The sequence below is a fragment of the Microcaecilia unicolor genome, chromosome 1 (assembly GCF_901765095.1).
Source record: "Microcaecilia unicolor chromosome 1, aMicUni1.1, whole genome shotgun sequence".
NCBI lineage: Eukaryota > Metazoa > Chordata > Amphibia > Gymnophiona > Siphonopidae > Microcaecilia > Microcaecilia unicolor.
In genome coordinates this window covers 76,254,090-76,269,209 of record NC_044031.1, presented here as the reverse complement: position 1 = coordinate 76,269,209, position 15,120 = coordinate 76,254,090, and the positions used below count along the sequence as shown (strand labels likewise).

Sequence of the window (15,120 nt, the reverse complement as noted above, 5' to 3'; positions counted from 1 at the left end):
GGAAAATAAAAAAATATTTTCCAGCATGGGAGGCATGTCTGGGGACAGAGAGTAGGCATACCTGAGCTAATTGGGTAGCATGGGCATATTATCACGTGCTACACAAGTAGCACAGGATCTCTTACCACCTCCTAATCAGGTGGCCGCAAGGTCTCCCAGCAGTAATGGCCATGCGCTAATGGGGAAATTACCATGCGGCCATTAAAAAAAAAATGATACCATTTTACTGCCACACTAAAAGTGGCCACAGCATGCAGGAAACTTGTGCTGACAGCAGTGCAAACCACCTTTCAGTGCAGCCTAGTAAAGGACCCCTATGTCTTTATCTGGGCTTGGGAGGGATTTATTTCAACTGCACATTATTGCCATTCCCTAGTGTCTCTGCCTAAAAACCTGGTCCCCAGCTGATAAAGGATTTGGGAATACCGATGGATTCCATCCCCTTCAGAAGATGCAGATGTAGTCTTCCGGGAAAATCAAAGAAAAGATCCAGTAGCCCACTCTCAAAGGGGCAAATGCCCAGTATGGCCAGCTGTGTTCCTCAATGACTGCATAGCAAGAAGCCAGCACGTGATCAATAAAGTAAGTTCCATGAACTGTCACTGGAGCATAGGCCCCAGTGTTTTCCTGCAGATACAGTTCCTGTACTGTCATCACTTTCAGCCCCGCACCTTCCTGGTCTGCTATAAACACCTGCTTACCGGGCTGGATATTGCTGGCAAAAACAGCCTTGAAAGCTTTAGAGTCATTGGTTTGACTTTCAGCAACAAGCAGGAGGTGGGCAGCAGTCAGGCGAAGCCTCTCCTGAAGCTAGGAGGTCTCGATCACATAGAATATTTTTCTGGTGGCTTCTTTGTCAAGGAAGAGAATGAATTCACTGTAGACCAATTTGCCCTTATCATTGGTTGCTAGTGCTCTGTCTCCCAGACTCAGATCCTTCACTGCTTTGGTCCCTCCAGACTCTAGGTTTACTCTGGCCAAGCCAGGGAAGCAACCTCCAGATTTAGCAGTGACAGAGTTTTCTGTGGGAGAGAAAGAGAAATTATTAACCACGTTCTTGTAGGGAAAGGATGGTTTAAGCACTGTATACCTATGTGTTTCAGTTTTTTAATGGCGTGTTTTGATCTTTTCTAAGACCTTAAATATGCTTATAACACACTTGATCAACAAAGTTTTGTTTCTATGTAGAGGGCACTTCAGATGGGTAAGCTTTAGGTCACTTGTGGCTGACTGGAGCAAAAATGAAAAATATATTTTAAATCAGTTCATCTACTGACAGGGAGCAAAGAGGAAGTAGTTCTTTGGTTTTCCAATTAGTGCCATCCAGATATCTTTAAACATCATTTCAGACTTTTCAAATGTACTTAGGCCTCGATGATGACATCCACAGAACAGTGCTTTAAAATTAGCGCCGGAACAGCTTGAGGGATTGAAACCCTCATGATGAAAAGTAATAGCATCAAATGTATATGTGTTATTAGATTTGATCATCGGAGTACTTCTGAGGGAGCATTGTGCGTGACCAAGGCACAATCCTCTTGCAGAAGTTATTTGATAGCTCTGGGCTGTCAAAAAAGCCTGGACATGTCAAGAAGGAGGTGTCCCCCCCCTCCGCCACACTCAAGGACCTCCAGCTCCCCAACCCTCCCACCCGCACATTTCAATGGTGGCCCAATGATCTCCCCCCCCCCCCGCCCACTACATAAAAAAGTCCCTAGTGGCCCATTGGGCAACCCTATCCCCAACTGCCCTCCCATCCCCACCCACCTTGGTGGCCTAGTGCCCCCCCCCAACCCGCACATTTCAATGGTGGCCCAATGATCCCCCCCCCCCCCGCCCGCTACATAAAAAAGTCCCTAGTGGCCCATTGGGCAACCCTATCCCCAACTGCCCTCCCATCCCCACCCACCTTGGTGGCCTAGTGCCCCCCCCCCCAACCCCTCTGTACCTTTAGAAGGGAGGAGGGAGTCGCGCTCCCTTCTCCTGGGGCACCGCCTTCAAATTGACGGTGCCCTGCCTGGTACATCCTGGGATGCACTGAGCAGGGCTTTAATATCATATAAGGGAAAAACTAGGCCATCATGGCTGTTGTGGGTAGGGTTGCCCACTGGACCACAAGGGACTTTTGTTGTTGGGGGGGTTAGAGATCCACCAGACCTCCAGTCTCCTGTGCCCTTGTGTTGTGTAAGCTCGGGGGATCTGGAGGTCCACCAGATCTACAGTCCCCCCTGTGTCGGTGTCCAAGGGCATTATCCATTGAGGAGGTTGGGGATCCAGGGATACACTGGACCCCCCAGGATCAACAATGGCAGTCTGGGCTGCCTAGCTTGGATGGGGGAGGGAAGAAAGGAGCCTTAAACCTAATGCCATCGTAGGGTTAAGGCAGTATTCTGCCCATACGATCAGAGCACAGTGCTAGATTTACATTTGCTCTTATCTTTTCTGTAGTAGCTCAAGGTGAGTTACATTCAGGTACACTGGGTATTTCTCTGTCCCTGGAGAGCTCACAACCTAAGTTTGTACCTGAGGCAATAGAAAATTACGTGACTTGCCCAAGATCACAAGGAGCAGCAGTAGGATTTGACCCGGTCACCTCTGGATGTCAAGACAGGTGCTCTAACAAATAGGCCACTCCTCCACTATGAGCTCCGCAGTATTCCCTGGCGTGCTCGTTGTGTGCTGCACCAGAGCCCTCTGTTCATTCTGCGCTGGTAAATGCGGCTGTTAGTCCGTGCTAGTGGCCTCTAACACCCGTATTTAGCTTTGATCAGCAGGGCCTTAGTGTCATATTCTGAGTTCCCAAATGGATTCGCCAACTAAAAGAAGGCACATTCCTCTCATGGTCAGATTTTGAGAGTTTAAACCCTAGTGTAAAGTAAGATCCATGTATGCTTATTTCCAGTTATGGTAAGCTACTTCAAATTAACCTTGCACCAAGCAAACCAGGGCTAAATAAGGCTCCCAGTCATTTCAAAAACTTCAGTGCATATAGATGGGCATAAAAAAGTTATAATTATTTATTAAACAAACACTTGAGAGGCTACAGTCCTAATGACTTTTCTCAGGAAGGACAAAGGAGGACGAAAATGAGATTTTATTGATTCTCTAACAACTTTATCAGGTCCGCTCAACAAATTAAACAAATGGGGACGTGCTCTTGGGAAAAGTCACAGCAACAAACAAGCTTCTCCGTATTATGTGGGCTTTTAGCAGCAAAGCCTGCTGTGGCCCTGGTCCCCAGGATAGCTTTGCCCAAATTTTGTTTGCCTATTTCAAGCCTGATGAATAGCTCCAGTAGTGTAGCAACTCTCCAAACACAGCCAGTGAATCCACAGAGGTGCGAAAATCTGCTTCTCTGAGCTGTGCTTGTTTGGGCTCCTTAATTAAAATCCAGTGAAGGATCAGCATTGTCATTCTGATTCATGTAATAAATGGAGACACTCTTGGAAAAGAGGCCACTTCCATTTCCCCCCCAAGCCCCTCCTCAACTCCTTTACCCCCTCCCCCCACCACCACCCTATTTGTTCAGGTGCAAAAACCCTATGTGCCAGTTCACACACATACTCTCCAAAACCCAGGACCTTCCAATCACTGTTTGCACAGCACAGCTACTTTTCCAAGGCACTCAAGATGTGTATTTGAATTTTAAATGGAGGAGCTTTCTCTAAATATGCGCTGTAGCCCATTATAAATATCCCCTTTTAGCACCCCAGCCTCTCTCTTCTCTGCCCCCGATAACAATAATCCAGGCCTTATGGGGAACTCTTCTTTGCATTCCAATGTCCGGGATCATACTTTTTGCAAACAGAGACGATGATGAAGAATCTTCCTGCTTGGAATTACAGAGTTTAATCTTCTCATCAGATTCTCCGTCATGAAATGAGGTCTTGATAATTCCAGACCAGAGTCAGCTTATGGAATTCAAGCTTGGTTCCCTGAAATCTGTGTAGTACAGTCACACGACCCTGCATGACACAGATGAAATATTGCCCAAAAAGCTACAAGTGTGTTTGGAATTTTAAATAGCAGACTGGCTGTCTTGCATTTCTCCTTCTATATAAAATGTATGGTGCTAGACTGTACTGTTTGTTCATTTCCAGGCCCCCCACAACTCCATACATTGTTGGAGAGTGTATCCATGACAATAGTCATATATAAACACACCATTAACACTATTTTGTTGGTACTTTAGACAGAAACAAACAACACATTTTTGATGTATGAATGTCAATAATCAGGAGAAAAAAAACATATTGGAGGGGACATCAGAAAATACTTCTAGGATTAAACAAAATTAACTTTGCAATTTTGTTTTTTATTTCACTATGTGCAACTGTAAAAACAAGTTTTTTGCGGGGGGGAGGGGGTGTAAATGTGGAAGGGCGTTTTCGATATGATGTCTAAGTCCGACTTTGGACATTTTGCTCAAAATGTTCAGAATCTGAATCGTGAAAATAGTGATTTTTTAAAACAGCAAAACATCTTAACTTTCTTTTTCAAAAATGGCCACTTACTAGACATTTTTGTGCTCTGTGTGTTTATCATTTTGGTCCATTTTCGTATAAAAAATTCCAAGTGAAAAACACACAAAATCAAGCCATTAGGATGTAGGACGAGCCAGAATTCTTAGCAAACTGGCCACATAGACATCCCAGCAGAGCAATGGGGCGCCCTAGGGTGCACTGCAATGGACTTCACATAAAAGCTCCCAGGTACACATCTCACCCTTACCCTTGTATATTGCATGGTGAGACCTACAAAACCCACCAAAAACTTACTGTACCCAACCATACACCCCTACAATAGCCCTTATGGCTGCAAGTGTCACCTATATGTGAGTAGAGTTTGGGGGGGGGGCTGACACTTTCCATCACAAGTGTAACAGTGGCTTATGGGCCTGGGTCCCCTTCTCAATAGTGCACTGCACCGACCACTAGGCGACTCCAGGGACCTGCTTGCTGCTCTAATAGGACTGACCATAACATCTGAAGCTGTCATAGAGGCTGGTATGTACTATTTCTTTCATATTTTGGGAGGCGGTCAGTGACCACTGAGGGAGTAAGGGGGGTCATTCCTTTTTTCCTCCAGTGGTCATTTAGGGCATTTTTTTTGTGGGTTAGTTGTTATTAAAAGCAACAAAAAGAGGCCAATTCTCCCGTAAAAAACAACAGAAAAAACAAAAGAACGGAAGATATCAAAAAGACCAGACTCAAAGATATGAAAAGCCAAATTTATTGCACAAGACCCTACACGGTCCGTGTTTCGGCCAAAGAGGCCTTCCTCAGGGGTCTATGAATTGACTTATACAAATGTTCATATATTCATCCAAAGGTTCATTCAAATTCGGACAAATCTATAACGGGTGTACGTATATGTACGTGTGAGTGTAGTCAGTAAAGCCGTTATAGATTTGTCCGAATTTGAATGAACCTTTGGATGAATATATGAACATTTGTATAAGTCAATTCATAGACCCCTGAGGAAGGCCTCTTTGGCCGAAACACGGACCGTGTAGGGTCTTGTGCAATAAATTTGGCTTTTCATATCTTTGAGTCTGGTCTTTTTGATATCTTCCGTTCTTTTGTTTTTTTTCTTTTAGTTGTTATTAAAACAGGTCTAGCTGAAAACATCTTAGTTTTAGTCCTGGATGTTTTTGTTTTGTTCCATTATGACAGAAAAATGTCCAAGTGTTAGGAACACCCTAATCCTACCCCAACACACCTCCCCCCCCCCCCCCCCCCCCCCCCGACATGCCCCCTTGTGATTTGAACACATTGCAGACAAAATGCAAAGATAAACATCTGCAAAATAGGTTTCGAAAATAGCAATTTCAACTTTTTGTCAAGGAAAACATCCAAATGCTGCTTTATGCCACTTTTTAGATGTTTTTCTCTTTCAAAAATGAGCCCCTTAGTGGCTGTTCATATACATGTTATACCGCTAAAGCTTCAGGTGATCCAAACCTGAGGGAATAAGTAAGCTTATTTATTTATTTATTTTATTTATTTACAACACTTTCATACCGCAATATCTACCATTCTATGCGGTGTACAAACTAGCATACAACTTGTCATGAAAACACATAAATCAATAGTCACGATAGACTAAACATTGTCTCCTAGTTAATTCTTCCAATTTAAATTTGGCTGCAACCTGGAAACCTCAAGTAGTTTTGTAGCTACAGAGAACAAGGTCCTAACAATTGATAGCTGTCACTACATTCTGGTAGAAATAATTTGATCAAACAAGCTAAGGTTGAGGTGCAAGTGTGCAACAGAAATTTCTAACGCTGCATGTTTCATGGTATCATGCGGGTTGGCTCGTTTAAGCTATTGTATTCTGCAGCTTCTGTAGTCAAGCATACACTCAATGCACACAGAAGAGCTGTGTTTATTAGGTGTTGCTTTATGTTTTTGCTTTTGATATTTTAAAATCCTACTGCACGGTTGTGGTGGAAATCCTCTGTTATCGAGATGCAACGATTGTGGTTACGATGGGTTCCCTAGTAAACTGCCAATAGGAAACTTCATTTGCCTAAAAATACCTTGCAAAGTGCAGAATGTGAGCAGAAAGGGAGGCAAAGTCTTCCTCACTCAGGCACTGCAGGAGAGCAATAAAGTTTGTGGGCACATCCCATAATTATGGACTGAAATAAATGCAGGTTTGACAATAATTGTTAACAAACTGCAAGTTTCTCTGCTGCCCTGGTACAACACACCAAGGAAGCAGCTCTCAAAAGGCAGCAGATGGATCTTACTACCTTGCACAGACTCGGATACTTTTGTTTCTGCTCATCTCGTACTCTGAACTCATCCAAAAATTATTTTGACGATATAAGATAACAGACCCAGCTGATATTTTAATTGTTATGTGAGTGTTAAGTTGTCTTTCAAAGGAAGTTTATATACCATACCTTCACTTCTACCAATGTTCATTGTATATGTGTTTTCTATCTATATTCATAGGCATCGGAACGGGGGGAGCCATGGCATCCCCAAAAATCTGGAGTGGCAGGAAGTGCACCAGGCTCTCCCCACTCCCACCTGACCCCGCCACCACTGCCCCTGTTCCTCTTTCAGCAGTGGGGCCATAAACAAATAGATCGTGGGAGACTGCACTGCTCATACTTGCAGCTGCTGGCTCTGCTCCGGAACAGGAAATGAAGTCAGAGGTGGGGCAGACACTGGATATAGAGGGGGAAAGGGGGACAGATACTAGATGGAAGGTGGAAAGAAGTGGCAGACACTGGATGTTGGAGGAGAGGGGGCAGATCCTGGATGGAAGTGGGGAGAGAGAAGGGTCAGATGCTGGATGGAGGGGGGAGGAAAAGAGGACAAATACTGGATGGCAAGGGGAGGGAAAGGGGGCAGGTGCAGGATGGAAATGGGGTGAAAGAGGGGCCAGTCTCTGGATGGAAGTAGGGGGAGAGAGAAGGGTCAGATGCTGATGAAGTGGGAGATAAAGGACAGATGCTGGATGGAGGCAGGAGCAGAGAAAAAGAGTAGATGTTAGGTGGAAGTAGGAAGAGAGAGGGGGCAGAGAAAGAAGGCAGATGCTGTATAGAGAGGGGCACAGAGAAAAAGTGCAGATGCTGGATGGAAAAGGAGAGAGAAGGCAGATGCAGGATGGGGAGAAAAGGGGCACGTGCTGGATGGAAAGGGAGAAAAAGAGGACACGCTGGATGGAAGGGGCAAATAAGAGAGCACATGTTGGAAGGAAGGGGAGAGAAAGGGCATAATCTGAAACGAAGGGGAAGAGAAAGATGGCACACACTGGAAGGAAGTGGGTTGAGAAAGAGAGCACAAGCTGGATGGAAGTGGAAGAGAGGGGGACAAATGCTGGCGGTGGCATTAGTGAGAAATCAGAGGAAGTGAAATAGGAGAACCAGTGAGGGAAAGAAATGGCAAGCTGTATGTAGTATGACTACTCTTATGTTCTTATGACTTATGGAAGTTACGCTGCTATTATGGTATGGTAGACTTGCTCTTTGGGTCCTGAGTGACATTTGTAATATTTTGTATTACTTCACATTATGCCTGGTACTGGATTTTGGATTTGAATTTAGATCACTGTGTCTACCTACAGCTTTCTTAGTAATAGCTCAAGACAAGTTACATTCAAGTACAGTAAGTATTTTCCTGTCCCTGGAGGGCTTACAATTTAAGTTTTATACCCGATTCAGTGGAGAGTTAAGTGGCATCCAAGATTTCAAGGAGCAGCAGTGGCCTCCCTGATTCTCAGCCTGCAGCTCTATTAGGTACAGCTAATACAGATAACACATATTATCTATATTAGCTGTATCTAATCTTTGGTAACTCAACCACTTACTAAAGGCTAGCTGAGCTGAAGCCTGGTAGCTATTTGGCAACCTCTCAAAAACATTGATGATAGGTAAATTACTTTTTGGTTGCCAGTAACCAGGATTTCTGTTACAGCGTTTTTGAACATCACTGTTCACAAGGCCAATAGAAGATACTAGTCTTGTGAGCTAGGGCTGACAGAGAGACAAGTATTAAAGTACCTGCATATGGTTTGATTTTTTTGGTACATAACTCCCTGAAGTGTATTATAATGTGCATAATACCATCAATAACAGAGGTTCTGGGGGAGGCAGCTGGTAAACAGAGAAGGGGTCCTTCCCTACTGTGTTCAAAATTACTCCTATTGTCTCCTCCCCCTTTTTTTTTTTTTTTTTTGTTAAACGTGGTGCTTGCACAGGGGAAGCAGTGTTCCATCTAAGTTGTGCTCTTCATCCAGTAGCTGAGTAAAATTCAGAGTAGCTATAAACATAGTTAAAGTACAGGTGAAAAAGGAGGTAAAGCATTCAGAACATGGCTCATGGAATTCTTTCCTGCCTCCCTGCGAGTGTGTGTGTGTGTGTCTGTAAGAAGTGCTCGTAATGTAACGGAAAATTTGTGCTTTTGTCAATTTCAGTCCTTAGAGGGAACGTTACTCCTCTCTTTCTCTTCATGATCCCTGTTCCCCGCAACGGGTTTAGCACCTTACTTCCTTCTCCAGTGTGGTGATACTCCAGCTGACAAAGCACCAAAAGCATTGAAGCTGGCAGGCATGGGGCCTTGAGCATCTGTCCCCTCTGAAATAGGAAATTTGGAAGGGGAGGGAGCAGGCAAACCTTGAGCATGGTACTCTATGCTTTTGGTTCTGTGCCAGTTGGTGTATCACCACTTCGGAGAAGGGAAGTAAGATAGTAAACATGTTGTGAGGGCAGGGAGGTAGAGAGAAGTGCTGGAGACCATGGGGGGCAGTTAAGAAAGGAGAGAATTGCTGGAGACTATGGGGAGGGGAGGAGAGAAATGCTGGGCACCATGGCGAGGGGTTCAAAGGTGGGGAAAGATGCCATAGATGGGGAGCAACTATGGGATGATAATAATAATAAACTTTTATTTATAACCCGCTATATCTTTAAAAGTCTAAGTGGGGAATAAATCATATACAAAATATTTTTTAAAAAACAATAAAAATTATTTCTTTACACAACAAACTATACAAAAGAAACTCTACAATTCAAACATACAACAGATTAAAATTTACATTGTAATAAAATAATTTATTCATCAGAGGAACCAAAAGCCTGGTAGGTAAGGAAAGATGCTGGAGCTGGGGGGCAAAGCATGGGTGGGATTGTAGGCAGAGCTTGCCCCCCAAACAAAAAGGCATTCCGCTGCCCCTGTATATCTATCTAAATTGGATTTGCTTTCTCTCTTTCTCTAAACAGGGATTGTTGTATTGTCCTTGTTCCGTGATTCTGAACAGTAATCTTTTTCTTTTCTTAACAGTGGCAGCCTTCCATGGATGGAAAATTTGACTACCTTACCTGCTTTAACTGAGCAGAGGATATGGGCTTTGAATGCATAATAAACCCAATCAAATCCAGCCTCCACAGCCAACCTGGCCAACAAACCGTATTTGGTATTGGTCTGTCTCTGAGGTGGTGATGTCTACAGCTCAGCCCTTATAATGAAAGGACTCCTTCGAATGATGACCATTCATACCCCAGCCCTCTGTCACCCGCAGCTTCGCCTCAGGCCAGGGGCGACGCTGTGCCTCATGTAATCTTGCGCTGAACACAGTCTCACAGAGTTGCGGCTACTGTTATTCATGATGTACAGCACAAGCAACCTCAGCTGCACGCGCCATGCGTGTGCCACCACGCCACCACACTGCTGTCTCTCTCCCCCCGGGCCTGTCCGGGACCCACAGTGCGCAGTTACGCATGGCTCAATGGCGCCGTGCTGGTGCACACAGTTCCGCATGGGAAAGGTCACGGGTGCAGCTTCAAGTCCACACTGTGCCTGCCTGTGCATGCTGCCCTGCCCTGCCGGCCGGGTCTATGATTTTCAGTCGGTTCTCTTGGGGAATCAATTGATCACAGTCACAGTAGCAGCAGTAGCACTCTCTGGTGGCCCCATACAGCTACAGGAGCCAGATAGTAAATACATATACATTTTTTTAACGTGTCATGTAGCAATTGTATTTGTACTCAAAATGCTTGCCGGTGGTGGTGAGCTTCTGGGTGGGATAAGCACTTCACTGCCTAAGATAAAAAAGATATATTTAATGATTAAATATACCTTTTTCTTTTTTGCCATAGAAAGTGAAGAGCCCACTCTCACACAGAAGCCCACCACCAGCCAGCATTTTGATTACTCTTGTAATAAAAATGATGGCTCTGGTCTGGTGTTGGGCTTCTGGGTGGGGGGTGGGCTCTTCGCTGCCCAGGGCAACAAAGAAAGGTATATTTAATCATTAAATATATCTTTTTTATCTTAGGCAGTGAAGCGCTTATCCCACCCAGAAATTCACCAACAATAAATTTTAATAGTACCCAGGTTCATTTTTTTAAAGTTGTCTATCACGTCTCTCATTTTGGTAGGTTTTTGGGTGGGGATGGTCTATGCAGTGCCTAGGTTTAAAAAAAAATGTAGGCAGTTTTCTCTGGGTGGACCAGTGCGGAGGTGGGGTCAGCATTGCCCAGGACATTAAAGAAAAGTATTTTATATTTAATGCCATGGGGGGTGGGTGGGTAGGGATTAGGACAGGGTTGAGCTAGGGTACAGGGAGGGGTGGGGTGGTAGGATACGGCTCATGCTTAGCTATAGGATGGATGGTGGGGATGGGAAGATACTGGACTACAGGGATGGATGGGTGGGGGTAAGGTAGAGAAGGGAAGGGCTGATGCTGAGCTATGGGGACGGATTGGGAGTAGGGAAGGGAAATGATGATGCCAGGCAACTGGGATGGATTGGGGGGGGAGAAGGGAAGGGCTGATGCTGAGCTACGGGGATGCATAGGGAGTAGGGAAGGGAAAAGCTGATGTCAGGGGCTGCTGAGATGAATGGAGGGGGGTGATCTGCTTAGAATTGCAGCGATAGTGTGGCATAGAAATTTATTTAATTAACTTAATTAAATTTTGGTTCTGTATTCTGTAATTGATGAGGGTTGGTCAGTGGTCTGCATGTAACTGAGCAGGTGACAGTTTCTGCTGGCATGTGGTTTGTATAGGGATCTATGAGTCTGACTTACCTGGCTTTTCCAATGGGATGCGCACTGACTGCTGTTGTGTATATTCACTGCTGCCTTTTTAAAGGTACTGTTATTGGAACTGGTGTTATGGTTTGCAATATAGGCTCTAAGAAGCCTCTGCAGGATTTAGTGTTACTTCACAAAATACCTGGCAGTGGTGGGATTTTATTGCTATTATTGAGGTGCTACCAGAATTTGAATACATTGTTATATGTCTGCTGTAATTATAATGCATGGTGCTCATGTGCGTTGAGATGTTTGCTATTATAGTAGGCTTTTGTCTGGTCAAGTTTGATATGGTATAATGTAACTATATTTACAAATATTGTTTTTTTTATGTATGTATGTTGTTTATGTTGATGCAGAGCAGCATTCTAAGGCATTATTTTGTAGTATCCCGAGAATCACTACTCATACCTATATACATAATGCCCACCCATATTAGCTCTGGGCCCCCCCAAAAAGTCAGGTCTGGCTATGCCACTGCCTCAGGCCGCTGATTCATCGCTGAGATAGCCAGCGCATTCAGTTTGTCTTTGCATCTCTAAGGGGAGAGGGCAGAAAGAGAAGTGTATTCTGTTAAAATAAGTACATTAAATGCATATATGAAAGTATAGATAGAGTTCAAGATCCTATAGGTTATCAACCTGTTTTCCTTAGTAGATGTTGAAAATGATAGTTCAATAGTAACACATGAGAAAAGGTCAGCAAACCAGAAATCTGTTTGAAAAGTGGAGGGCAGGGGTGCCAAACTCTAATTCAGTCAGGTTATAAGGATGTCCCTAATGAATATTCATAATAAATGGACTATGGAGCTCATTTTCGACAGAGAAAAACACCCAAAAAGTGGCATAAATCTGCATTTGGACATTTTCTCACAAAAACGTCCAAATTGGTATTTTCAAAACCAAATTTTAGATGTTTTTCTATGAAGTTCATCAGAAAAGCATTCAAATCACAAGCGGGCATGTCAGGGGTGTGTTAAAGGTGGGATCTGGGCGTTCCTAACACCTGGACATTTTTCAGCCTTAATGGAAGAAAACAAAACCGTCCAGGACTAAAACTAAGATGTTTTGAGCTAGACCTGTTTTTATAACGAATAAGGCACAAAAGGGTGCCTGAAATGACCAGATTACCACTGGAGGGAATCAGAGGTGACCCCTCCCCAATACCCCCCCAGTGGTCACTGACTCCCTACAACCCTCCACAAATGTGAATACAAATATGATTTAGCAACCGCTATGACAGCTTCAGATTCTAGAGCCAGGTCTATTAAAGCAGCATGCAGGTCCCTGGAGTAGTGTAGTGGTCAATGCCATGCACCATGGCGTGGAGGACTTTGGTCCCTATCTCCCTCTACCTGTCACATTTGTGGTGAAACTGTGAGCCCTCCAAAACTCACCAGAAACCCATTGTACCCACATATAGATGCCCCCTTCACCCATAAGGGCTATTGTGTACAGCTGTGGGAAGCTCAGCAGACAAAATAAGGGAGCAATGGTGAGATGTGTACTTAGGAGCATGTTTCTGATGTCCACTAGGGTGCCCTATTTATCTCCTGGGATGTCTGGGAGCCCAGTCTACTAAAATGCTAGCCCCTCCTACATCCCAATGGCATGATTTTCTATGTTTTTCACTTGGACGTTTTTGTTTTGAAAATGGACCAAAAAAACAAAACGTCCAAAGCACAAAACCTTGTTAGAAACAGTATTTTCTAAAACAAAAGATAGACGTTTTTCTTTTTGGAAAATTAACTTCTCTCTTATTCAGATTTTGGACATTTTTTGTAAAACATCTAAAGTTGGACTTAGACGTCATATCAAAAATGCCCCTCCACATCTATTGTTTATTATATAATTAAGATCATTTATCAAATGATTATAATACTATTACATCTAAAACAAACTATGGGCCTTATTTTCGAAAGAGAAAAACATCCAAAAAGTGCCATAAAGCAGCACTTGGACGAATTTCTTCTCAAAACGTACAAATCGAGTTCTGATTGTTAAACAAATATTCAAAAAACAATATAAAGATAGAGCTCAATTGTCAGGAGGGTTCTATAAGACTACTTAACAAGATGACTAAATTAATCATTAAAAGAAATTATTTTAATTTCAAGACAAATATTGCCTTCAAATCAAGGGGGTAGTGATGGGTGCCTCAGTGGCCCCTACTGTTACATGTTTATATATCAAATATGCTAAAGTTGCAATTCCCCTCAAAAACCTCTGGAAAAAATTCAAAAAATGTAAAACCAGAGATAAATCTTTTAGGAGATATCCTAGTGAAGGGATTGACCCAGTATCACTCTGTGTAAGCAATTAAGATATGCAAAATAGAAATTTTTTTTTCTTTATAGAGATGTTCTCAGAGTTATACACTCACCCAAGCAAGGCGCCACTAATCTTAGCGGCGCTTCTGAGGGTGGATAAGTTTCTCAATCATAGAACTTCTCTAGAGGTATGTTTATATATGGCAGACTTTCTCTTCGGTGTTCACGGAGGAAAATCCTGGAGAAGGACCGCGGTCGGCTGCCGAGGGAACATCTGGGAATGGAGTGGATACTATGCTGTTTACGAAAGAAAGAGTTTATAAACAGCTGGAGAATCTGAAGGTAGACAAAGCTATGGGGCCGGATGGGATACATCCCAGGATACTAAGGGAACTCAGGGAGGTCCTGGCGGGACCTCTTAAAAATTATTTAATAGATCTTTAGAGATGGGAGAGGTTCCGTGAGATTGGAGACGAGCGGATGTGGTCCCTCTTCACAAAAATGGAGACAGGGAAGAAGTGGGAAACTTCTGACCAGTAAGTCTCAAGTTGGTGGTAGGAAAAATAATGGAATCGCTGCTGAAAGAAAAGATAGTTAACTTTCTAGAAGCCGACGGATTACAGAACCCAAGGCAACATGGCTTTACCAAAGGAAAATCCTGCCAAATAAATCTTATTGGCTTCTTTGACTGGGTGACCAAAGAACTGGATGAAGGACGTTCGCTAGATGTAATCTACTTGGACTTCAGCAAAGCCTTTGATATGGTCCCCCACAGAAGACTAGTGAATAAGCTGAAAAGGGTGAACTTAGTGTAAGCCCCGCCCCCTCCTGAGAATTTAACCTCCGAACAAGGAAGTCTGAGTGCCTCTTTAATGTAGTCGAGCCAGGCACTCAGGAAAAATTTCTCAGGAACAGAGGGAACAATACAAAAAAAAATTAGATCAAGATGGAAATGATTTTTTTTACAGAAAATTTGTATTTAAAAATTAATCTTCAGCTCAGATAATAAGAATTCACTAATAACTCTATTCATAGAAACATTCTAATACCTAAAATTCTGTGCTTAAATTTCCTAAGGCCCCCTATTCTCAATTACCTAATAATAAAACATTCACAGGTTTAACACCAGAAAATTCTAACGTTTGTTTTTCTATTCCCTCCCCAGATTTATTTGTCCAGAAAAATATCAATATCAGATAAGTGACTCTTCAATTAACTGCTAAATTAATCATGCATGCAATTAAATTAGCGTAGTACTGGTGCACTGTAAAGAGTTGATCCTTTGTTTATTTTTTTCTTCC

The 15,120-nt window shown here is 43.3% G+C and overlaps 1 pseudogene; it reads right to left on the bottom strand.

Moving 5' to 3' along the window:
* Positions 1 to 359: 359 nt before the first annotated feature.
* The window catches only part of LOC115466947, a 265,208-nt pseudogene continuing 250,447 nt past the window's right edge, over positions 360 to 15,120 (bottom strand).